At 42.7% G+C, this 23,873-nt stretch overlaps 1 protein-coding gene across 3 annotated transcripts in view; it reads left to right on the top strand.

The window, feature by feature from the left end:
• Window positions 1-1,406: 1,406 nt before the first annotated feature.
• The window catches only part of SEMA6A (semaphorin 6A), a 132,771-nt gene continuing 110,304 nt past the window's right edge, over window positions 1,407-23,873 (top strand). For 2 of the 3 annotated variants that reach the window (XM_017502046.2, XM_017502044.2), the window contains exon 1: window positions 1,407-2,233. The gene's annotated coding sequence lies outside the window, so the exon portion shown is untranslated. The remainder of the gene's footprint in view (window positions 2,234-23,873) is intronic. The other variant, XM_017502045.2, reaches the window with a different exon arrangement.

Here is a 23,873-nt window from a genome sequence, read left to right as displayed (position 1 = left end):
CGGCCCCCAACCAACCCGCAGGAACCCGCAATCCTACCCGCCGCCTCACACTCCCCAACCCCCTGCCCAGGCTGCCTCTAGGAGCGTCGGGGGCTGCGCGCGCACCTAGGGCCGCGCCCCCCGCTACCCCAGGTCTGTAGCTGCCTTTGCCCGGGAAAGGTGGAGTTAGCGGCCCCTGCTGACAGTTCTGGAGAACAGCAGAGGTACTGATTTTTTCTTCCTTTTCCTATCATTCTCCCCGCCTTTTCCAGGTGGTGGTAGTGGTGGGGGGAATGGGTGTTGACCCGTGTGCATTTATTCTTTGTGAAGACTTTTGAGCAGATGTCTGTACATGCAGAAGCGACAAAAAAAGGAACGTGGACTTGTTAGTGGCCCTAGTCCTAAGTAGGGAACAGGTACAGTTTCCAAAATAAAGAAACTCGGCCTAAGTGGGACTGAGATCCTGATCTCCGTACTTGCTTTTCTCAGCCGATTCCATGACTAGTAAATAGCTCTCCGTGAATTGCTGGGCCGTCCGGTGTTACTTTGCTTAAAGGCTGCGACTGTGGTCTGCACGTCTGCGAAGCTCCCTTGGGGAGCAATAGCTGCGGAGCGCAGTTGCTTTCGGGGCGCAGCGGCAGGGGGAGGGGAACGTGGTGGTGGTGCCCGACGAGTTGGCACAAGCCTGTAACTGCAAGACTTTGTAGCTATTGAAAGTTCAAGTGGTGAAAGAAGGCTGTGCCTGCCTTTCTTCTTGTGATCGTAACAATAGCGCCTTGGAAGTAGCTGCGATTTTCTTCTTCCATAAAGCTGTTGGGTTCCCATTGGAATTGTTTGCCTGTTATTTCTGAAGTTTACTTATTTCTAAGACCAGTCCACAGACTGTGAACTTTAAGAGCTTTTAAAATAGATCGCCGTCGTTAAAAACATCATTCTCTCCACTAGTTTGCTTACTTCACATGCTTTATTAACATGTGTTTGTGCGTAACTAATAGCTGTGTTCTTATCTTCCAAGTGTATTTTTAACCGCAGCGGCCTCTATCCAATTCATCTAGCTACGTAGAGCGTCCATCGCTTCTGGAATCTACCTCTTGATAACAGTAATCAGAATCAGAAAGGCTCGACGTTCACTTACCCTCATGCTTTAAAACTTTTCCATTTAGGAAAATCGATGAACAAACCTTTCTTGTAACTCGCTCCTGCACTACGTCTATTTTTATTTATTTTTCTGATTTGGCAGGACTCAGCAATGCTGTCCGGGATTTTTTTTTTTTTTTTTTTCTCTTAGCTAGAGCAGATGTGGGGGCGGGGGAGGTGAGGGTTGGGCTCCTGCCGGAGTCGCCCCCGCTGAGCCTCCGCCTAGCGCTTGGTGGGGCCAGGAATCCTGGTGGAAGGAAGCGGCGCTAGCCAGTAGGTCCAAGGCTCCACCTGCAGCCACACCGCGTAGTTTCTCCCTCTGCCTCACTCACTCGCACTCACACACACCACAGCTCTCCTTTGGGTCGGAGGAGACGCCAGCCAAAGTAGGCGGAGTTGAGGGAGGAGAGTCCGATCTGCGCAATCCAGTCCGGGATTTGGCTCTGCCCGGGAGCGGCGGCCTCTCCGGTGACAGAGGAGTAGTGAGCGGCTCCGGGTGAGGCTGCAGCCAACTCTGCTCCCCGCGCACTCGGCTGCCCAGGCGCTCGGGACGCAGCAGAGGCGCTCCTCCGCGGTGCCGGCCGCCCGCAATGCCCGCTTAGCAGCGTGTGGCCGCGGCCAGCATCACCACACCCGTGGCACCGCGCTCCCGGCCACAGAGCCGGGCCAGAGCTGTGCACCCCTGCCCCAGCCCCCACCCCGCCCCCCGCCCTGAAATGACTTCTTAATCGGCGCAGACACCACCAAGGGGACTCACCGGAGTGGAATCCAAGTGGAATTTGGATTTGGAGAAGAGTTTCTTGAACATTTACCCTCTTCCTTGTTGGTTTTCTTTTTCTTCTTCTTCTTTTTTTTTTTNTTTTGGCTTCTTTTTTCCTCGCCCCTTCTACGCTCGTCATTGAAGATGAACACATCGCGCTTGCATCCCAGAAAGTAGTCGCCGCGACTATTTCCCCCAAAGAGACAAGCACACATGTAGGAATGACAAAGGCTTGCGAAGGAGAGAGCGCAGCCCGCGGCCCGGAGAGATCCCCTCGATAATGGATTACTAAATGGGATACACGCTGTACCAGTCCGCTCCGAGCCCCGGCCGCCGGTCCGTCGATGCACCTAAAAGGTACGGCCCGGGCGCCCTGGCGCGCCCCACCTCCCGGGCAGCTGGACTCCAGCCTCAGGGTCCCAGGGCCGTGGCTAGCGGATACTGTCGGCTTTGTGGTGCTTGCGTTTTATTTTGTCTTGTGTCTCCGTTTCTCAAGCGTTGCCCGGTCCTGGGGGAGTAGGTCCTGGAGGAGTAGCCGTGAGCCCTGCCTGCTGTTCCTCTCCGCCCTGCGCCCTAAAGAACGCCGGGCTCCACGTCGAGAGCTTTCCCAGCCGCGTTGCGCACTCGCCCGGCGCCGCCCCGGGCCGCGACGGCGCGTATGGTTGTTCCTCCCGGGGGTGTGTGTGTGAGACCCAAGGCTCATCCTTTCGCGGGCCAAGCAGGGAGCAGAGCGGGCCCTAGAGAGTGGGATTCTCAGAAGCTCCCTGGCCCGATGTCGAAGGCAGGGGAAGGGGTTTTGCCCTCGAAGGCTGGAGGGGGTTGGGTAGAACAGCGCTGTTTTCGTCCTGTGCCAGGTGGGAGAAGGGGTTCCGCGGAGACGGTGTGAAAGCGGAGAGAATCTTTTGTTGTCAGTGTGGGGTCTGGGCTGGGCTCCGTGGAGTGCGAGAAACTTGTAATGGCCCTAGGCACCCGCGCGCCCTGTCTCTTGCTGAGATCCTGGCTCCTGTGGCCGCTGCCACCAGAGGTTCCGGGCTTTGTTTGCTCGAATAAGTGAGCCCAGGAGCAGCCGTTCGGGTGGCGCGGCGCCCCCGCCCTGGGTCCTGTCCCCCGCCGCAGCTCCCACCCCGTGCGGCGAGGATGCAGTCCGTCGCGGCTGCGTCCCCCTGAAGCACCGAGCCCCCTGCACCGGGGCTGGCGCACGCTGTGCCCTCCTCCCAGATCTGCGCGGTCTCGCTCTGGAAAGATGTCCCAGGAGGGGGAAGGGTGGGAGACCTGGCAAGAGATGGCCCTGGGTGTGAAATCCAGACAAGGGTTCTGTCCCGACTCTTCGCTGTGTCCTGGGGCACTGCCCAGGGAGCAGTGGGGCGCTGGAGAGTGAGCCGGGCAGTGCCCACCCACCCTGCCTGACCCTGCTGGAGAGGGAAGTGTCTCTTGTCCCGATTCTCCGCGTTTTTCTCAGCTCCTCACTGTGGGAGACCGTGCAAAACAGGATCCTGAGGTCTCCCCCCCTCCTCGCACGACCCGAGCGGCACAGGGGGAGCCAGGGAGCTGTCCCGGACTTGGGGACGTCGGGAAAGGAAACAGAATTCCGCTGTTTTTCCCGCTCCCTCGCCGCCCCTACGCCCAGCGCCTCCTCCCACTTTGCAGCGGCGGGGTCACTAGACCTGGTGCTTCTGGAAAGTTTCCCTGAAAGCCAGGGGCGGCAGGCAGGACCGGATTGGGGCTCAGCCTGTGCAGTCCGCGGGAAGCCGGATCTGGAGGGAATCAAATGGGCAGCTCCGTGTGCGGCTAGGAGCTAGGTCCCGGCCCTTTGGAGAGTGGAGCCTCCTGGCCGGCAGTACTTGCTCGACAAGCCGGGGAAGGGATGGATGGGGAAGCAGGACTCTGGAGGCAGGTGCGGCCACTGTGGACAGAGGCTGTGGCGAAGGTGTGTGAGGACCCAGGCCGGGGCTCGCTGGCTTGCAAGTAGCCAGGCATACCGAGCCATCTGCGCCCCGCGCGCGATTTCCCAGAGGCGATGTCCAGGGAGGGGCGAAGCAGAGCCAGGTGCGCTTGGAGCGCGGGAGGAAAGGGAGACTGGAGGCGCTGTCTTTACAGCCAGGGCAAGCACCTCCAGGGGCCGCCTCCGGCCTGAGTCGCCCTGGGGAGCCCTGCAGGCTGTTCCGCGTCTGTCTTTGGGAGAAAGGTGGCTGCTTTGGAACTGCAGTGGCCAGGCACAGCCACAGAGGGATCGCTCCTTTTTTTTTACGCTCAGTTTTTTTACGCTACTGAATGCGATCTGTGAAAGGTTTAAAACACAGGAGCGCACGGACACACACACACACTCCACACCCCCTCGCGCTTGTACGCACAACTTTCTTTACCTCAGATCTGAAAAGCCATTTAACTCACTTGCATTGTTGTGCCAGCAGGTCTCAGAAAAGCTATTTAATGCCCCCCAGCGCTGGTTTTTAAGTCTTTCCAGGATGAGAAGGTCGAGTGCCTTTGCCTTGTCTTTCTTTAATCCTGATAATTGTTCGTCGTCCTTCCCTTGGTAGACACACATCTTGGGCGTCAAGTCCGTGGTATGCTACAGTGATGGCAGGGAAGACTGGTGGTTTAATTAATTATTTAATTAGGTTTTCTCCCAAAAGTAAAGGTGCCTGTGTTTAATTCTGAATGAAAATATTCTTTTTTACACCATACCCAAATGGCTACCAGAGGTCAAGATTGGAAGAATTTTGTATGACTTTAATGCTGTGTTTAGTCTGCATGGAGCAGTTTTATGATTTACAGTAAGCTTTGATTAAACTACTCCAGGCACCAAAGTTAATTATTAACCTAACCTTAAATACAGTGGCAGAACTATGTCTCCACCTATTAACCTAAACTATCTATTAAAAAATAATTGCACTAGCTATTTGAATTTGGTTTACCCATGCTTGTTTGTATGGTAACTTCTATTTGAATCTTGAGTAACCCCTAGTTTCTGTTATTATTTTGGTTTTAGGACAGTCTTGAATAGGCACTTTGCAAACCAGTCTAAAGCAGAAAAGAACAAACAACATCAAATTTAAAACCTTTCTTTTGTATTATGAGCCTTTTTTTCACCTTGATGTAAAGAAGCATTCTATTTTATGTTCCTTATTTACAGTGTTTGTGGGTGACAGCCTTCCCTATGTGTTAGGTTTTGCAGCTATCACCTTTAGAGATATGCTGCATTCTCAATAATGCATATAATCCGCATATGTAAATGTTAAGTAGATACCAAAAAACATTTCTTAGGAGCCATCGGCTGAATATACTTACTGACTATAATACCTAAGCTTAAATAGGTTAAAATTTTATAAGAACCAGCATAGAACACTCAAGTAAATGTCGAATTAATGAAAGAAATAGTCACACATGGTGCATGTTTCTCCACTTAGAGTGGACTTTTTTATTTTCCCTACAGTAAAAAAAATATATGTGCCTTCAAGTGGGTGGTTATTACAAGGGAGCAGTAAGTGCAGCTTTTTATTTACACACAAATACACACCCCTCAAATTCTTCCAAAATCTAGTAAATGCTTTTTCCAACATCAAACACATATAGCAGTTGTATTTTGAGTAGGCAGTAACATTGCACTAATCGAATATGTTGAATCAGAAGGATCGCGAGAGTTGGGAAGACTGTTATCTTCACCAAATAAAAATAAGGCATCCAAATTAAGAACTTGGATTAAATTCAAAATAAGTACTCATGCTTTAAAAGTAAATGGGTAGTTGCACTCCTATATGAAATGGAAGGAAAAATACTATTTTGAACCAGGAGTTAAGTCAGATAGTTTATTCAGTGTACATTGTGGTTCAGCTCTTCAGAGCAGGACAAAGGAGTGATGATGGGATGAAAGTTTTTTTAGAACTAGATTGCCAAGAGCTAATATAGTCTCTCCATCTTATTTGTTTGCAGGAAGGAATCACAGAACAAGCTAAGCTAATTGCAAATGCTTTAATTAGGCATCTGCCGTTTGTGTAAGGCAATGCCTAGGAAACCCTATCTCTGCACTGCCCGTCTCCACACCCTTCTTTAGGTTTAGACAGTTTTCTATCCTCCTCCTAGAGTGGATGCTCCTTGACATATTTATATAGGAGCTTTGTATTATGGCAGCCACATTTGTGTATGCCAGGAGAAGATAAAGCCTTGAAGCATTGTGCTGGGCCCTCCAATATCAGGACCTCCCACTCTCTTGGGGTGGTTGGAGCTAACTTTTCCCTCAGTTATTTCTATTTCAGAGTGAAGGCTTTTCTCATCTGCTTTCAAATGTGCTGCAAGAGCAACTGAGCTATTCTCTGCTGGCAACCACATGGTCGCCTCTTGGGGATATGGTAAGGTAGAGAAAGGCAGGAGGCATTTAATCCCTTTGAAATGGGCAAATGAGATGTCATACCACACAAGCCTCAGGGGGAGGAGTTCAGGACAACTTCTCAGCATGGGACTATTGCATATAGTCTATACACAAGGGTATCTTAATTTGTGAAACAGACGAACTCTTGCAAAACTTTTTTATTACAATAATTCCATTTACACCCATAGAGGGTATCATATAAAACTTTTAATACACTGATGATTCCCAAATAACCTCTTCATTCCAGACCTCTCTCCTGGACCTCATATATAACCAATGCTTAGTGGGTAGTTAGCTTCTGCTGAACCTAATAGACATCCCAGACTTACATTTACACGACCTAATTTTGCATCTTTCTCCCCCAGATCTGCTTTTCTCATAATCTTCTTCATCATAGTAAATGGCACTTCCATTCTTTGAGTTGCTGGGGACCCCAAATTAGTTCTTCTTGAAGCTTCTCTCTCACACCTACATCCATTGTGGCTGCAATGCTGTTGGCTCCACCTTCGGAATGCCTGCAGGCTTCCTTCAGGTCTTCCTTCTCTGTGGCCCTCAAATTGGCCAAGCCATGGTCCTCTTCTGCTAGGTTTTCATGCCAGCCTCCCAACTAGCATTCCTGCATCTGCTCTTTGCCCCCTATAGTCTTTTCTCAACACAACAGTCAAAACAGCAGTGATTTTTTTTTTAAAAAAAACTAAGCCCGATCAGATCACTACTCTGCTCAGATGTTTTCCAATTTATTTCAATAAAAGCCAAAGTCCTTCCAACGGGCTTTGCAGCCCCACATGATCTGCATTCAGGCTCCCACTGCTCTGACCTCCACTTCTTGGTCTTCTTTGAATATACCAAGCATGGCATATACTTGGGATCCCTTGCAAGGGCATTGCACTTACTCATTCATGCCTTGGGATGGTTCTTTCCCCAGATAGCTACATGATTTGCTTCTCACATTCTTCGGGTCTCCGTTCAAATGTCAATTTCTCAGTGAAGACTTTTGATCCCCTTATTTACTTCACTCTTTTCTCCAGCACTCCCCACCCCTAGGCAGCCCTCATTTTTTTCTTAGCATTTTTCACAGTCTGACAAACTATATGCTGTCCTTGTTGATTTTCTGCCTTCCACTAGAACATGATGCCATAAGGATAGACATTTTTATGTTTTATTCACTCTGGCACCTAAAACTGTGCCTGGCACATCATGGACCATCCATAACAAATGTTTGTTGAATGAATAAACAGCGAATCTTTTTTGCAAACAACTAGTCTTTATTTTATCTATTTTGTCTGCCTTTGTTTTTCTATGTCATGTTTTTATCAAATGAGATACTTCACTGCATGCATGAATGTGTGTGTGTGTGTGTGTGTGTGTGTGTGTGTGTGTGAGCACAGTCTTCCAGGCACATAGGTGGTATGTCTCATGCATCATTGGTGGAACATTCACTGTGTTGTTTTCCCAGTGGTAATGATGGATTGGAGCCTGTTCATTCCCACACTCTCACCCAGTCCCCTCCTGTGTCCAAGAGCACACATCTGTGAGACACCTGGTTGTAGCCGGAGGGAGTCTGAATTAGGTAAAATCAACTTGCCAAGAAACAGTGCTAAGAAGACAGCCAGCATAAATGGGGACTGAGCTTTTGACCCTGGCCTCATTTGTTCTGCATTCTAACCACTGGCCACAGAACGTTCTTGTTTTTTTGGAGTTTGCTAATAGTTGTTTTAAAATTCAACTTTCCATCAGGAGAATATAGTATACTTTATTAACCCGTGTTTCTGCCCTGTACCCATACAGTATATCTGCTGTTGAGGATCCTACCCTGGAATTAAGGAGACTTGGGTTTCAGACTCTTACTACCTTGGACAAGTCACTTCTCTGAGGATGCGTTATTTTAATTGAAAATTGTGAATAGTAAACCTATTCTTCCAAACTTATAGGATTGCTGGGAGAATAATATGAAATCATGAATGTGAATGTATTTAGTGAAATACGACACACACTCTAGAAATTTGGGAAGTTTGATGTTAAACCTCTCTTTCCCACTCTGGACCCTAGAGATCCTACTTCATCTTCTAAATTATTTTTAAAAGAATATACCCAGTTCATGTAGTTTTAGTGTAAATCACATTACAAAACTAATAATATGTTCAAATTCATTGAAATTTTACAGTTCACTTAGAGCATGGGTAGCAACTGTAGTAATCAGAACAGCACTACTTCAAGGAAACCTTGCTTTTAACATGATCATTAAATCAGTCAAGGTCATGGGAGTGCTACCCTGCCAGGAATTATTTTAAAAGTAAGGTAATTGTTTTTGCTCATTTAAATTCTGTAATAGTTCATATCAATGTAACCAAAAATGTAACACAGATACGTCAGGGTGAACCAGGACTAGTAGAAGTTTCCGTCTTTGCTGTAACAAGGGCAAATTCATTAGATTTTGTGGTGTGGAGTTAATAACGTGAAGGAACTGTTGGAGGGAATGTAGTGGACAGGTCTAGGGGCATTGCTGAGGTCATGCTTTTTTGTGTTTGTTTTGCCATTTACTAACAGTGTGACTTTAAGCCAGTTTCTCTTCTCTTTCAGCTTTCACTTACGTGCTAGTATGATGATAATGCTATGGTTTTTGAGAGGAATAAGTGTGATAACATCTGTCAAATGCATAGCACAATAACATCTGTAAAATACATAGCACAATGCTGGGCACTACAACAAACAGTCATTCAACATAAGATATTATTTTTACTTGCATAACAGTAGTTATAGAAAATGCCCTAGGAATGGATTTTGAAAAAGCAGATAATACTTTTGTTGCGGGGGACAGGGGAAAGAGTACAAAAGGAAATGGCTGTGAATCTGCCATATAAAGAGATGATGCAAAAGGAAACAACCTTTGGACTAGAAATAAACATTCACACCATAAACAGGCCGTAATGTCATGGATTTTAAGTTGAGACGCATGTGAACAAGTCACTTTCAGGGAAACAGGAAACAGGGAAACTTTGGAACTTGAAATATGACACCCAAAACGTGGAAGGGAAAAAACACTATATATATATGTAAAATAACAAGCAGAGCCTCCTATCAAATAGGAGTCCAAGGGATAGTTTTTTTTTTTAATGATAGCTGTCACTTATTAACATTTTAATAATAAAATGTATACTCTGCATCTACATTTAGAATCAGAAAGCAACTCCTAATGATGATTTTAGGGATGAACTGAATTCCCAAAGACCGCACCTGTCTTAGGAGAGAAGGCTGGCTGCTGATTGGAACCCTCCAGGAGGCTGTGGCGAGGACCTCTGCAAGAGGGTCTTCAGGGTGACCTGCGTCTGCCAGGTCACTGTTCCCTGGCCAAGCTTGAAATCAATTTGAGAGTGTGAATCTCAGCAAAAGCAAACTATTGCCTTCCACACCAAAAGTAGGAAATAGTTGGCTGACTCCAGTAGAGATAGCAGTTATTCTACTGACAGACACACTACTACAAAACCTGAAATTTGATTCAAATGATAGTCATACAAGTTCTTAACGGTGAGAAGAATCTGACTTCTGAAACGCACAGCAGAAGGGAAAATAAATTGATATTATCACCACAATTCCCTGCTACCATTATGTTTTCTAGGAATTCCTCAATGGCTTAGAGTTACAGTTATTTTCATCTAAGAAATAAGATGTTCTCAAACTCTGTAAGTGGAAAGGGAATGGAAAGAGAGTGAGGTAAATCAGTAATTAACATGCTGCTAATACTGAAGGTTCAGATCCTTCTCAGCAGCCAGTATAGTGACTGTGGCTTTGAAAGTATTGTTAGTAATAGATATTTCTTCATGCAGCCTTTAGACTTGAAGCTTTCCTTTAATATTCCTAGGTGCTTTCTAGGAATTTTCAACTAACCTATAATTGTTATCTGTAGAAAATTAAATTCAAAGAACCCATGCCAATTAAAAAAAATTAGCAGAAGAAGCTCTAAAATTGGTGCTGTTTACCCCTTTCTTAGCCCTTCTGCCCCTCCACGCTTCAAAGACCAGCCTTTGGCCATGATTTGATTTGAAGCATTTATAGAACAGAACAGGATCTGGCATTAAATACAATGAAAGCATACTATTGGAAAATAAACATTGTTAGAGACTGGGAAGAAATAAAGATTGTATTAATTATGGTTTAATGTTCTGTGGGAGTTTTACGGACAAGCTCTCTGTGATGGATCCATTCTTCTTTCCTTGTTTCTATTCCTGATTCGTTTTTTAAAGAAGAGTATTCAATCTTTTCATTAATATTGCAGTGACTTCAGCACTTCCCGCCCCTCCCCCAGACTCCTACTGTCCTTGAATGAGGAAACTGAGAGAATACTGATTGAGTTGGTGAATGGAAACGTTCCTTTCCTGAAAATGGAATGCTTTACAAAAAATTGCATTCCACAAAAAAACACTCAAACAGTTCAACAACTATCCCTCCTCCTTTCTACCCAGAGAGCCACTTGACTTCATTCACATATTTTGGTTTTTCAATGCATTTGTTCTTAGGCCTCAAATGCCCAGGTGGAAAACCATTCTATTAAGCCTTTCACTCTTTTAATAACATGAGCATCTGAATTACTAGGAACATTCTCATTCCTGTGTAGTGAGCAATAAATAGAAACCAAATTGTTTACAGCATTCTAAACTCGAGTATATGTGGCAGAATGGCAGTGGAGTTGATTTTTATAAGAATACTTATTAATGGTTTTCGAGATGGATTCTGTGCTAATTCTTCTTGTATCATGAATGATGGCCCTAGCTAGACACTGTCGCTGGGATCTTCATCTATTAATCATGGAGGCTGCTTTCTTATTCGGTTGCCATAGTTTCAGTGCCTCAGATAGTGTTGGAGTGTCTTGGGAAAGGTTTGAGATATACTAGGGCTTGCAAGCCTTGCAGTTATTTTGGTAGTTGTGCTCTGAGAAACTGAAAACCGCTTCTCATGTAATTCAGTCTTGGATTAAAAGAGGCAACCCTGAGAGTGTCTCCCTGGACCTTGTTATGTGCACATCCAGCTGATATTTACTCCAGGATTTGCCTCTTACTCACTCTTGCTGGTAATAAAATAAAAATAAAAAATACAGTCCAGAGGCTGATGTCACTTTCATCTTTCAACAAGAAAGCAAAGGGGTGCAAACTCTTCATTAAAGCTATTCACAAATGTAGAGGTAAATGAGGGCATTCATGACTTTGCTTAAAATTTCAGCTTCATAATTTGGTTTTGGCTCTGCAGATTGCTAAATAAATAAAATGACATCATGATTGCTGTGTGTTGTGTGTTATTTTGGCAATGGAAACATGTAGAGCTTTACTTCAGGTTTAACCTTTCTTTTTTACACTTGACACTCATTATTAAGGAGCTAGAGACCATTTTACTGTATTTTGTAACAAAAGGCTCATACATTTTGGGCTGTAGATCTACTGCTTTGTCAACTCTTGAATAGTATATGAACATTTTTCATTTATTTAATAATTTCAATATTTTGCTTTTTTTTTTTAGGCTTGTGACTTTAGGGTTGATTAGAAAATGCTCTCCAGTGATATATATATAGTGTGACTTGGTCAAGAAAGGATTTGGGGAGTAAATTGCTGTGAGAGGGTGATACACATACACACACTCCGGTGATTTTTTTTTTTTTTTTTTTTGAGACGGAGTTTCACTCTTGTTACCCAGGCTGGAGTGCAATGGCGCGATCTCGGCTCACCGCAACCTCCGCCTCCTGGGTTCAGGCAATTCTCCTGCCTCAGCCTCCTGAGTAGCTGGGATTACAGGCACGCACCACCATGCCCAGCTAATTTTTTGTATTTTTAGTAGAGACGGGGTTTCACCATGTTGACCAGGATGGTCTCGATCTCTTGACCTCGTGATCCACCCGCCTCGGCCTCCCAAAGTGCTGGGATTACAGGCTTGAGCCACCGCGCCCGGCCCACACTCCGGTGATTTATGTGCTTCACGTGTGATGTAGAACACAGCTTGCTTTTGTTAGGCAAGTTTGGCCTTGTGTACTAGATAGTGGTACACTTCATGTTTCAGTTTCCATTTCCTAAGTGGACTTTCAAGGACTCCTACAAGTCTAAGCCAAGCAATTTAATTCCTTTGTAGATTAAAACATAAAATAAGGTCATCTCACACTGGAAGCAAACAGTGCTGAATTCAAGACATGCAAGGCATAAGTGAAAATCTAGGCTGATTTAGAAGAAGAAACTTTGAATTCCTTACAAATGGGAGTAATCTAGACAATTAGTCATTTTTTTTCCCTTTTACTAGAAAATGACTAGTTTTTATTTCAGAGTGAGCTTCAAAGCAGTGTTTTAAATTTCTCCAGATCCGGCCTGCCAAAATTTTTGTGTAAGATCAACAAGCATTTTTAATGCACGTGCCTATTTTGTTGACCCATCCCTTATCCAACCACACTAAAGGATTGATTATAGAGGCCAATAATGTGAAGTAAATTAAAAGGATAACAGGGCCTTAATTGCTACTGGCTTCACCAGTCTTCTAGGCACCGGAATTTCTTGTGGAGAAATACTTTTAAGTGTCACAGCAGTTTTTGATCATGTGGTCTGGCTCACCCAGAGGCTTCAATTATCTCCCAGCCCTTCTCCACCTCCCCTCAGATATCTCCGAGAAGCAAAGAAAATGTGCATTTGTAAATTCAGTATTATGGACCCCTGATTATTTGGCAGGGTAAGAAAATAGGTTCCACTCACTTCACAGTATCTGCATAGGTTAGATGTTTAAATAACAACAAAAAGAGACATGGAATGGAGGAGAACAGTGGGACTAAGATCAAAGCTTGTTTCATTAAAAAGAATTTTGTTGAATTCAGTTCATTCTCCTCTCAAATGATAACGAGATTGTGATTACTCTTGGGTGTCGGGTTAGACACAATATTGCACACATAGCCTTAAGAAAAGTAAAGAGTACTTTTTGTGTGGATGTCAGTCAAATACAATGTGGACTTTAATTAACCTTAATTAATGATTTCTGATTACAGATTTTCTTTTGTATGCCTTGGAGGCGGTATTTAGGTAGAGTATTTTCAGCCAGTAGTGACATGAACTGGCTTCCTTTGTCTTGCCATGCAAACCACACACTAGGTTCTTATTATAATGAAAAATGTGATTCTGCATCATTTTCAGAATGGTCATATAAAGAATGAAATATCACTTGGGGAACAACTGAAATTCATAAGTGGTGTGGAGTATTTGAATCTTTAGAGGAACCATTTCTAATTTTAAAAGAATTTACCTATCAAAGTTGCTGATATTTACTGGCTTCTGGCTGGATTTAAGGCCATTCTTTCCAAAGATTGAATGGGATTTTGAGTGGTGCCCCAGTTCTTTCAAATAAAAGCTTACTACAGAAGCGCTGGACCTAGCAGCATTTCCTTTGCCCAAGTGTGCCCTTTACAAATTACCGAACATAACAACCAGGGAATATTGTAGACACTGGAGAGAATTGGACCTTATTTTTGATTAAAAGTACTTTTTCCTGTGTCATGAGCTATCAAAAACCTGAATTAGCACCCATTGACAACCGTTCTGTTAGATAGCTCCGTAAAAAAAAAAAAAAAACCTGAATTAGGATGTTAATGTGCTATTTACATTCAACTTTTAACTAGAAGGTCTAATAAAGGTTAGATATAATATATCAATGCCAATTTATGAATTAAATTTCTGTGTGAACAATTATTTTGTAGCTTATACAAAGCCCTAATAGCATATAACCCATCTAGTTTAGCGTAATTATGCTTATGAATTATATATGCTTAGCTTTTACAATTAGACTTACCGATCTGTAGGCACCTTAATGAGAAGTTACTGAAATTAAATTGATTTGTAATATTTGCTGTACTTTGTTCCAGAGTAGTGGTTATCTAAAATAATTTTTAGAGTATGTGTCTGACTGCATGCAGTATGGCTTTATTTTTTAATAGAAATAAAGTCCTCCCTGTGGCACGATCCCACCCCTGTCCAAGGAGGAGATGTCAAAAGTTGAAAGAGCAGAGTAGTTTCATATGTAGCCAAGAGAAAAGGTAGCACATCTTTTGGATACTTTTTAAAATTATTATTATAAAGTGATGTTGAGAGTACAGGGAAAAGTTTCTATTAAAAAGTCAACTTTTTTCTACAAGGTGTTTCCTCTCATTTGTGATGAAGGGAAGTTCAACATGTTGAATATTCTGGTTAATTAATTCTCCAGGGATCTCTCCGAGGGTGAAGCTTTCGTTTTTATATTTTGTCATGTCCAAAACACAAAACCTGTTAATATTGCTCAAACACATCTGTTCCCAAGAATTAAAAGGACAATGTAATTGCCTTGGCTGCTGGTAAACAGCTACATCCAGTTTTCTAGCAGATCCTCCAACATGCCAGGTGTGCAAGACAAGCCTTTGAAATGTTGTGAATAACTTGACATCACCACATTGTTATTGAAATGCAAATTCTGCGTAGAACTTGAAAGAGTCTTCAGTGTAGGACTAGGACAATGCATGTTGTCAACCATACCTAGTCTTAACTGGCTTGCTCTGTGAAAACTAATCATAATGTATTTGCATCTTTTATTGTTTTTTCTTGGCCATGTTTAAAGTGCTCAACACGCCTTCCTGGGTGGCACCTTGTTGGGGAGAGAATAGATTGGCTCCCAGCCTTGAGGTGTTTAGACAGGGCTGTTCTGCCCAGGAAGGAGATACGTTTCCCCAGATGAGTCTTGCTGAGTTCTACTTCAGAATTAGAAGTCAGGCTTACTGATGGTAATCAACACTGACAGTATTTAAGGGTGTTATTATTAATAATGAAGACTATTTATATAGTGCTTGTATTTTTCAAAGTGTATTTATAAACATTGCCATATTTCATCTTATCACAACCCTCTGGGTTAGGCAGGATAGGTATTATTATACCCAATTTGAAGATGAGATAACAGGTTCAAGAGGTCAAGTAATTTGCCTAAGAGCACACCTCTGGTAAAGGGAGGGCCTGGGACAAGGTTCCAAACTGTATGAATCCGAGTTTCATGCTCCTCCATATCACTCTGTTGTTTGCTCAATATTTAAAATTAAAAAAAAATATTAAAATTGTCCAACCATAGTTGTTCTCACATTATTCCTGTTATACAGAGTGAAATCTGACAGAGAACAAGTTTAGAAGTAGCTTTTCAAGGATTTTACTTGAGACTTTAGTGCAACCAGGACCTAAATTCCTACTTCTCAGTGAAATACCATTGCTGGGAGGGGACATTGTGTCTGGAGATTCTTAGAGTATTGAGTCAAAGTCACCCTAAGAAATATCAAGTGGCAAATAGCAGGTGATTTTAGTTGGGATTCTAGACCTATTTTGTGGTTGGCATAAAAATAAATAGTTACATAAGGGTGGCAGTTTTGACCCTGGCGTAGGGTGGAACTGGAGGGACAGAAGGTTAAATCAGATACTCTGTCAGGAATATTCTCCTGGGGCTTGCAACTCACACCTGTAAAACAGAAACACGTTTTAGCAAGGAATGAAATAGACGGCATGGCACAACCTAAGTGGATCTTCCCTCTGACAAAGGTCATTCTACTCTAATTCAGGCTACTGGATCTAGTGAAAACAGCATCTCAATTTAATTCAATAGGTAATATATTTAGCACCTACTCTTGGCAAGGCAAAGTTCTGCACACTGCAGAGAGACAGCGAGGAACTAGTTCAGAGTTTACTGGTGTATACTTACCATAGGCCTACATTTTAGTGAAGAAGGTAGAGATGTGAAGAAGCTTTCTAGTGTAAGGTCTGACTATTCTCTGTCCCAAATGCAGAATGCAGAAGATGCTAAGAAGGCTGGAAGTGGCTCTGTCTAGCTGGGAAGTCAGACCGGGCTCCGGGAAGGAGGAAGCATTTGAATAGTGTCTAAAAACGGAGTGAGGTCTCCATATTCGGGAGGCAAGGGGAGGAGGAGCAGTGAGGTGAAGGGAAAGGCAGGAGCAAGGCCCTGAGGTGGGGACTGTAGTACTTGGCCCCCCAGCAGCAAGGGGCCTTCCTGGTGACTGGAGCACAGGGACAAGGTGATGTGGGAAAGCCCTGAAGACAGAGGAGGCATTGAGGCAGCTTGCGAAGGGCTCTGCCCAGGGTGCTGCAGGTGGCTGAAGCTTTTCAGCAAGAGGATGATGTCACCAGATACGTGTTTTAGAAGTATAAATCTGCTAGGACTATGAGTGGAAAAAGGAAATGGATTCTGGGTATGTTGGCATGGTACAGCCAACAGGATTTGGGGACCAGTTGGATGTGTGGGGTAAGGGAGGGGAAGGAATAAAAACTGGTTCCAAGGTATCACCTCTGGGGAGCTGAGTGGATGGTTGTGGCATCGGCCAGGACAGGAACCAGGTTTACAGACAAAATATTTAATCGACAGCCGTCATAAACCATATTTAAATGACACATGATAAGCCCAGCACCAAAGCCCAACACCTAGCCGCATTGTGCTCACCCTCAGCTGTTCACAAAGAGTGCTAAAGATTTTAAAATTCAGTATATTTAAACTGTGACATTTGTCCTAGCAGCTGAGGCCACTTTCTTCAACATGAGAGAGTTCATACCATAATGTGAGGTGGCTAATAGGAGGAAGACAGAAGCACATTCATTGCATCTATAAAACCCACTGTTACAAACACGCAGGAGGACCAAGCACTCAATGATCTGCTCATGGGAGAATCGGGGCATATATGGAGCCACCTAATTCTGTTTATTTCATTCCAAACAATCTTACTTTATGAAAGTTTTTAAATTATGAAATTAGATGTACATGTGTTCTCCCCTCCTGCAGCTCAGTGTTGGGCATATTTATATGAGTGTTTATCTCTTAAATTGCCTTGTGCGACTGAGATGCTACCGATGATGTAATTCATAAAACAAAATAACACCTGAATTGTGTTGTTTATTTAATAAGACAGTGTTAATCAGACAACTAGGCCATTTTTTTTTTTTTCTTTTTGAACACCGCTTATATAGTGGACAGGAAAATGTGTTGTTTAATGATATTTTACTTAGGAATAAATAAATCTTCTTTGCATAGATGATTGGGGAATCACAAATTTCATATTAGGTTTCAACCTTTAGATAAGTGTTGATACCGTACAGTTGTCCAGAAGAATCTTCCAATACCTCTACTAGGTTAGAATAGCTAATATTTATACTATTTAAAAGAATCCTTAAATGATGGGTGTTCTCTAATGCATGTGGGGCTTGAAACCTAGATGAAGGATTGATAGGGGCAGCAAACCACCATGGAACATGCATACCTGCACGTTCTGCACTGTATCCCAGAACTTAAAGTAAAATAAAAATAAAATAAAAGATGGGTATTCTATATTTATCTTTCATGTTGCATTTTTCTTCTTGGGGTTTCTAAATAAAACTGGTAGCATGAAAGTTTTATTCTATTCTTTATTTTAAAAAGAAGCTGAATAACAAAAGGCAAACAAAACAGGATTGGAAACATCAACTATTTTCGGCAGAAGGCTTTAACAAACCAAATCTTTAGAAAGGTTCTAGAGAACCTTGATGAACCTGTTTGCTTTGATGCATTATTTTAAAGGCACGTTAGAAGTAAACATTAAGGAAGGACTTGGGACACCATATTAAGTTGCTATCGTGATGCCGAGAAACAGAATTATAGATTATTTGTCTGTTATATGCCACATTATTGCATAGTTGTGCTGTGGCTTGTTTCTAACTTTACTTGTAGGCTGCCCTCTAGTGTTACTGAATCTCAGCACAACCACTTTTGTTTAGATCCGATGAAAGGTGACAAAACACAGAGAATGCTACCATCTAGTCAGCAGCTAGCCTGTTAAGAAGTTTATTATACATAGTTTGAAAGGTTTTGAATAAATTAAAATGCGCTCATTACCAGTGCTCTTGATGGCACAGAAGACAACTTTGGAAAAAACACACACTGATGACTGAATTGAAGCCATATCCTGAATACGAAGTCTAACACAAGTTTTAGGACTACCTTAACCAATTAACCACTTACATTTTCTATTTTGTATGTGCAAAAAAGCTACATGTGATAAAATAAGCTCTGTCTAAATAAGGCTGTAAGAAATTCTTTAGTTTAAATAAAAATTACAAGTATTAAGAAAAGCACTTTGGGAGGCCAAGGCAGGCAAATTACTTGAGGCCAGGAGTTCAAGACAAGCCTGGACAACGTGACAAACCCCGTCTCTACTAAAAATACAAAAATTAGGAAGAGTGGTGGCTCACGCCTGTAATCCCAGCTACTTGGGAGACTGAGGCACCAAAATCACTTGAACCCAGGACGTGGAAATTGTGCCACTGCACTGTAGCGTGGGCGACATAGCGAGACTCTGTCTCAAAAAAACCAAAAGGAAAGTATTTCAGCCACCATTGGGTGGGATGTGTTTGACCAGGCGGCTTCAAAGTTCATCTTATAATTAGCCCTCAAAGAAGAGTTCTCAAACTTCAACACATTTTTCTCTTCCAAACCTTCAAAGAGTAGATCCAAGCACTTTTAAGATTTTAAAGATATTAAGAAGAGAAACACACCCCGCAACCTAAACTGTGGTGTTAAGTACTTTTCTGGCAGTAGTGCCAACTCTGCTTTTTCTTGGATGAAGAGTAAGCATACTCCAGAGTCTGCAGAAAGTGGCGAGGGTAAATTTCAGACACAGTTGCTATTTTTTGCATGTATAATGATGGCATTCTCAGTGGATTATGAAGGTAATATTGCAATGCTCCAAGTACATCTAGCTCACAGCAGCAGAGTAACTGAAGTATATTTTATAAAAATGGCTACTGATGATAACGATTTTCCAAAGTTTTGAAACTCAGATGTGGAAGAACAACTAAAACCATATTAGTGCTAGACACACATAAAAAGAAATTGAACACCAGAATGACACTTGGAAGTCAGCTTTTCTTCTAGAGGGGTGTTAGGACAGAGTAGTTAAAAGTATGGGCTTTGGAGTTTGCTATTCTGTTGGCTGTGAGGTCCTGGGAACATTAGAACATCTCTGTGCCTTGTATTCCTCATCTGTAAAGGGGAAATACTAATGATACCTACCTCTTAACGGGAGTCTGATGATTAAATGAGACAATATTTACCAGAATGATGTCTGGTACATAATAGCAGTCAATAAAAATAAGCTATTAGTATTTGACACCAAACCCTCCTAATATAACTAGCTAAATGTAATGTTTTTGTCACCAGCAGGATATGAGTTCTTGACAAGTAAAACTAAACAGACAAGATGATGAGGAGATGATAGTGTCCAGATGAATCTTTCTGCCAGTTTCTGTCTCTTTCTCTGTGTTCTTTTGTGTGTCAGAGCATGGCTTAAAATAACTGAGCAAATAATCATTATTTCATTTTATTTAGGAAATATAGCACATGCCTACTATGTGCAGAGAGCTAAATTAGATCCTATTGGATATTTCTAAAATATTAAATAAGGCACTAGGAGTTAGGTGACTGTTTTGCTATGGTTTTTATTTGCCTTTGTTGAGTCCAGTGCCCAGTGAGAAGCCTGTATTTATCAGGCCCACGATGCCCTGAGCTGCTGCCTTCCTGTCTTCTGTTCTCAGAGGACAGGAAGAAACTCTGAGGTCATAATACCAAGTGTTTCCTCGCTGGCTGAGTTTTCTGAATGCAGTGTTTATTTTGTAGATAATGTAGATTGTATATTTGGAATCACAATACTCAGGGATTTTCGCTAACAAAGAGGGCCCAAAGATCTCTGTTAATTAATTAGATTTTTTAAAAATATGTATTTATCTTTCAGAGACTGGTCTCCTTCTGTGGACCAAAGTGGAGTGCAGTGACATGATCATAGCTTACTGCAACCTGGAGCTCCTGGGCTCAGGTGATCTTCCTGAGTAGCTGGGATTACAGGTGCACACCAAGACTGGATAATTTTTACTTTTTTTTTTTTTGATGGGGGGTCTTGCCATGTTGCTCAGGCTGGTCCAGAATTCTTGGCCTCAGATGGTGCTCCTGCCTCAGCCTCCCAAGTAGCTGGGATTACAGGCATGAGCCACTGCACCTGGCTTGTTAATGTGTGACTCAAAACCAATGTATAGCTACAAACAAGTTTACATTAGATAATAAAACTTTGTTATATGTGGCATTAACTACTTGTACCAGTAAACTGAATTGTCAAATTGAGTCATTGGCTTTAAACACGTCTTTCACAAAACCAAATAGCTGAATCACTAAACAGCCAAATGGCTGGATTGGAAAGTAAGCCTTTATTGTGAGCCTGCCCTCACCCCTACTTCACTGAAGTGTAATGAGGAGAGAAAAGAAGTTGGGTGATTCAAGAAGAAGAACAAGGCCTGAACTAATCATTAGCTCTCAAGCAAACAAGAGTTAATTCTGGCTTCATCCATTCCAGTTTACTCGGATGGGCACAACCTGATACACAATAATAAGGAAGTTGTTGGTCAGGGGTTAGGGAATGTGCTAACAAGAGCTTGGATACTGGGTATCTCTGAAGCTGGTTAATGGGAATTGGGGCTCCTCCTTCCCAGTGGCAGAGAGGATTGTGCTCATTTGGTATTCACCCAAAGTCAGAACCATCTGACAGCTGTTTGGTGTTTCTTGTGAAATGGACGTGGGCCCTGACCAGATGCTAGTGGACAGATGTTCACAACACAAAAACCTGCATCAGAATAGGCACTAATTGGCACCCTTCTGACAATTTCAACAAATAAGGCGGGAATGGGCTGTATCTGCTGTTGACCATCTCAACGCCGAAGCCTGCCTTTCCTGGCTTAGGGAGGAGGCCCTCTTGGGGAACTGAGCTTTCTCCATAGCCAGGGATTTTTGGTTCCAGAACTTCTTGACATGAAACTTCCCAAAAGGTACTGGATGTTTGTTTTATATGTATGTATGCTTGCATGCATGTACTTAATTGAAACCTTTTAAGAAGACAGGCAAACGAAGGATCATTTGGACTTCACCACCCACCTCTCACCAAGGCAAGTCTTAAAATGCAGCATTTTCTCCACAATGTTGGTTGCTGTGCAGTACTTTTTGAACAAATACTTTATAAAAATTGTTACAGATTATCTTCATATGAACTCCTCCAAATAAATGTGTGTATTTCATTTCACATGAGATAAGTGATTAGTAATATCTGTGATGTAGTTTTGAGCAAATATTTCTGTTAAATGGATTTTTAAAACCTAAAGTTATTTTAAAGTGGAAATTTCAGAGGCAAACTGATTTGACTGTGCCCCATAAATCATTAGATAGAACGTGCTCCTACTTGTACAGGATACAATTAACTTTGATTTCAACAGTTAAACTGTCTTTTTAGTGCCCAAGACACTTTTTGAATAAGCATTCTCTCCTCTTTTTTTCTCTCAATTTTGCAAGTTGAGAACAAATTCTTAACTCCTGACTTATCATTAATTCTATTGGAATCTGTTACCCATCTATGGACCGACAAATATAATTCTTTCTAAGGCAGGATGTAGTTTTATAATGTATGGTTTAAGACGCATGTACTGATGTTACTGTTTATTACAGTAGAAAGCCCTTCCCTAACTATAGGGCTGTCTGTGGCCCTCCTCCCATCATGATCCATTAAAGTCTTTTCCCCATTCTCTCCAGGAATACAGATTTAAGAACGATCTATCCTCCACTCCAGATATTTCCAGAACACAATCTATATTAACCCAGGTAAGGCTGGACACATTTTGCCAGTCATTTCTATAATCATTTATCAAAAAAAATTATAGACGTGGTTGCTATGTCATATGGAGTGTGAGAATCTATCTTATCATGGTATTTAACATCCTGGTTGAAAGGATGTTGGTTTTCTTCCCCTAGCATCTCACTCTCAGGATTTCTCTGGACCAGGAATCCACCCCCTCTTTCCCATTCTCTAGTGTGGCTCCTGCTCCTTTGAATGAAAAGCTGCTCTGACTAAAGGAGCTAGAATATGCCCAGCAACCAAGGCTGGGTACTATTGAGTCCATTGTTTGCTCCCAGCACTGTGGAGCCAAATCTCATTTTATAGCACAGTGTGTTCTAGGAATTCCACTTCATCAGTACAACAGACCTTCTCTAATGCCTTCCTATTTTCCCCATTTGCTGCTGTCACAGGCAGCGCCACACAGTCCTGCAGCAGGCAATTATAATTCACTTCTCTCCAAGGCTCTGCTCTCCCCCTTTTGCAAGGGACCACAAGGCATCAGCTGCCATATTAAATAGACGCTAATGGCACCAAGTGTGAGCAGCCAGAGCTGTGGTTGTGATGGTGTGTTTAAGATTTAATCCCTTTGAGGAACTGAACCGGGGAGTTCAGAGGTGGTTTCACTGAGGCTTATAAGAAATTTGGCTAAGATTATACTTGATGGATTTTCAAGTACTAGAAGGTATTTGTATTTAAAGTGAATATATTGATAAAATTTTCCGAACACAGTCCCCAAAAAATAGATCTGATACAAAGTTATGTAACATGTTATTCAAAGTTATATAATGTGGTTGTTTAATAATAATACATTATATGTGCATATGTGTATGTACTCATTTTTCCTCTATAGCTTTCAAAGCAGTTTGCTGTTTTCTAAATGGAGCCTTGTCCTTTGATGACTCACAGGGACTCTGGGGAATGAGCGAATGCTCCCTAGAGCAGGGCCAACTCCTTCTGGGCCCTTGTCTGTGCAAGGAGATGCTTTTTTCCTGGAGACAGGATCGCCATCGTTAGTAACATCCCTGCACCCAATCCATAAAAAATTTTACTCTTTAAAATTTTCCAGCACAGTTTGGCAATGGTGGAATGAAAATATTCATTTTTGTCACATCTGGCAACATTTTGGCACCACTTAGGAAATTATTTTCTATTGGATCTGTAAAAGTGCCCCATTAGTAACAGTTCCTGTAAGTGTAAATTATAAGTGTAGATAAGCTTTCCCATAGCTCTCTCCTCACCAAAATAAATAGGTTTTGCACTTTCTTGCCAGTAGAAGGGATGTGGCCTGATGCTCTGTCTAAGACGGTGGCTGTCTCACCTTCATACTGCCCAGGCCACTGAACTAAATTGCTCCATGGCCTCCAGCAGCTGTGCTGAGAGATGGAGAAGAACATCCCTCTAATGAACCCGGGATATTTCATTTATTACCAAATCATTAGTTGACCCAGAGAGTGGCCAAGTAATTAGTGTAAAGTTTTGCAGAGATTTTTTTTTTCTTGAGACGCAGTCTCGCTCTGTCACCTAGGCTAGAGTGCAGTGGCACCATCTTGGCTCACTGCACTCCGTCTCTCAGGTTCAAGCAATTCTCCTGCGTCAGTCTCCTGAGTAGCTGGGATTACAGGCACGTGCCACCACACCCGGCTAATTTTTGGTAGAGACAGGGTTTCACCATGTTGGTCAGGCTGGTCTTGAAATCCTGACCTTGTGATCTACCTGCTTTGGCGTTCCCAAGTGCTGGGATTACAGGTGTGAGCCACCACGCTCCAGCCCATGCAGAGATTTTTTTTATATATATACCATCTCATTTCATTCCCATAGTGCTCTATGGCACCTACTTTTACCCTGGCTTGGAAAAATAGAACATTCTCCTCTTGACTAAAAAACCAGTCTGTGTAAAGTTATGAGTTTTATCACTTTGCCTA

Source organism: Cebus imitator, unplaced genomic scaffold, assembly GCF_001604975.1.
Source record: "Cebus imitator isolate Cc_AM_T3 unplaced genomic scaffold, Cebus_imitator-1.0 Scaffold288, whole genome shotgun sequence".
Lineage (NCBI taxonomy): Eukaryota > Metazoa > Chordata > Mammalia > Primates > Cebidae > Cebus > Cebus imitator.
Note: the sequence above shows the minus strand (reverse complement) of the source record. Positions and strands in the feature narration are given on the sequence as shown.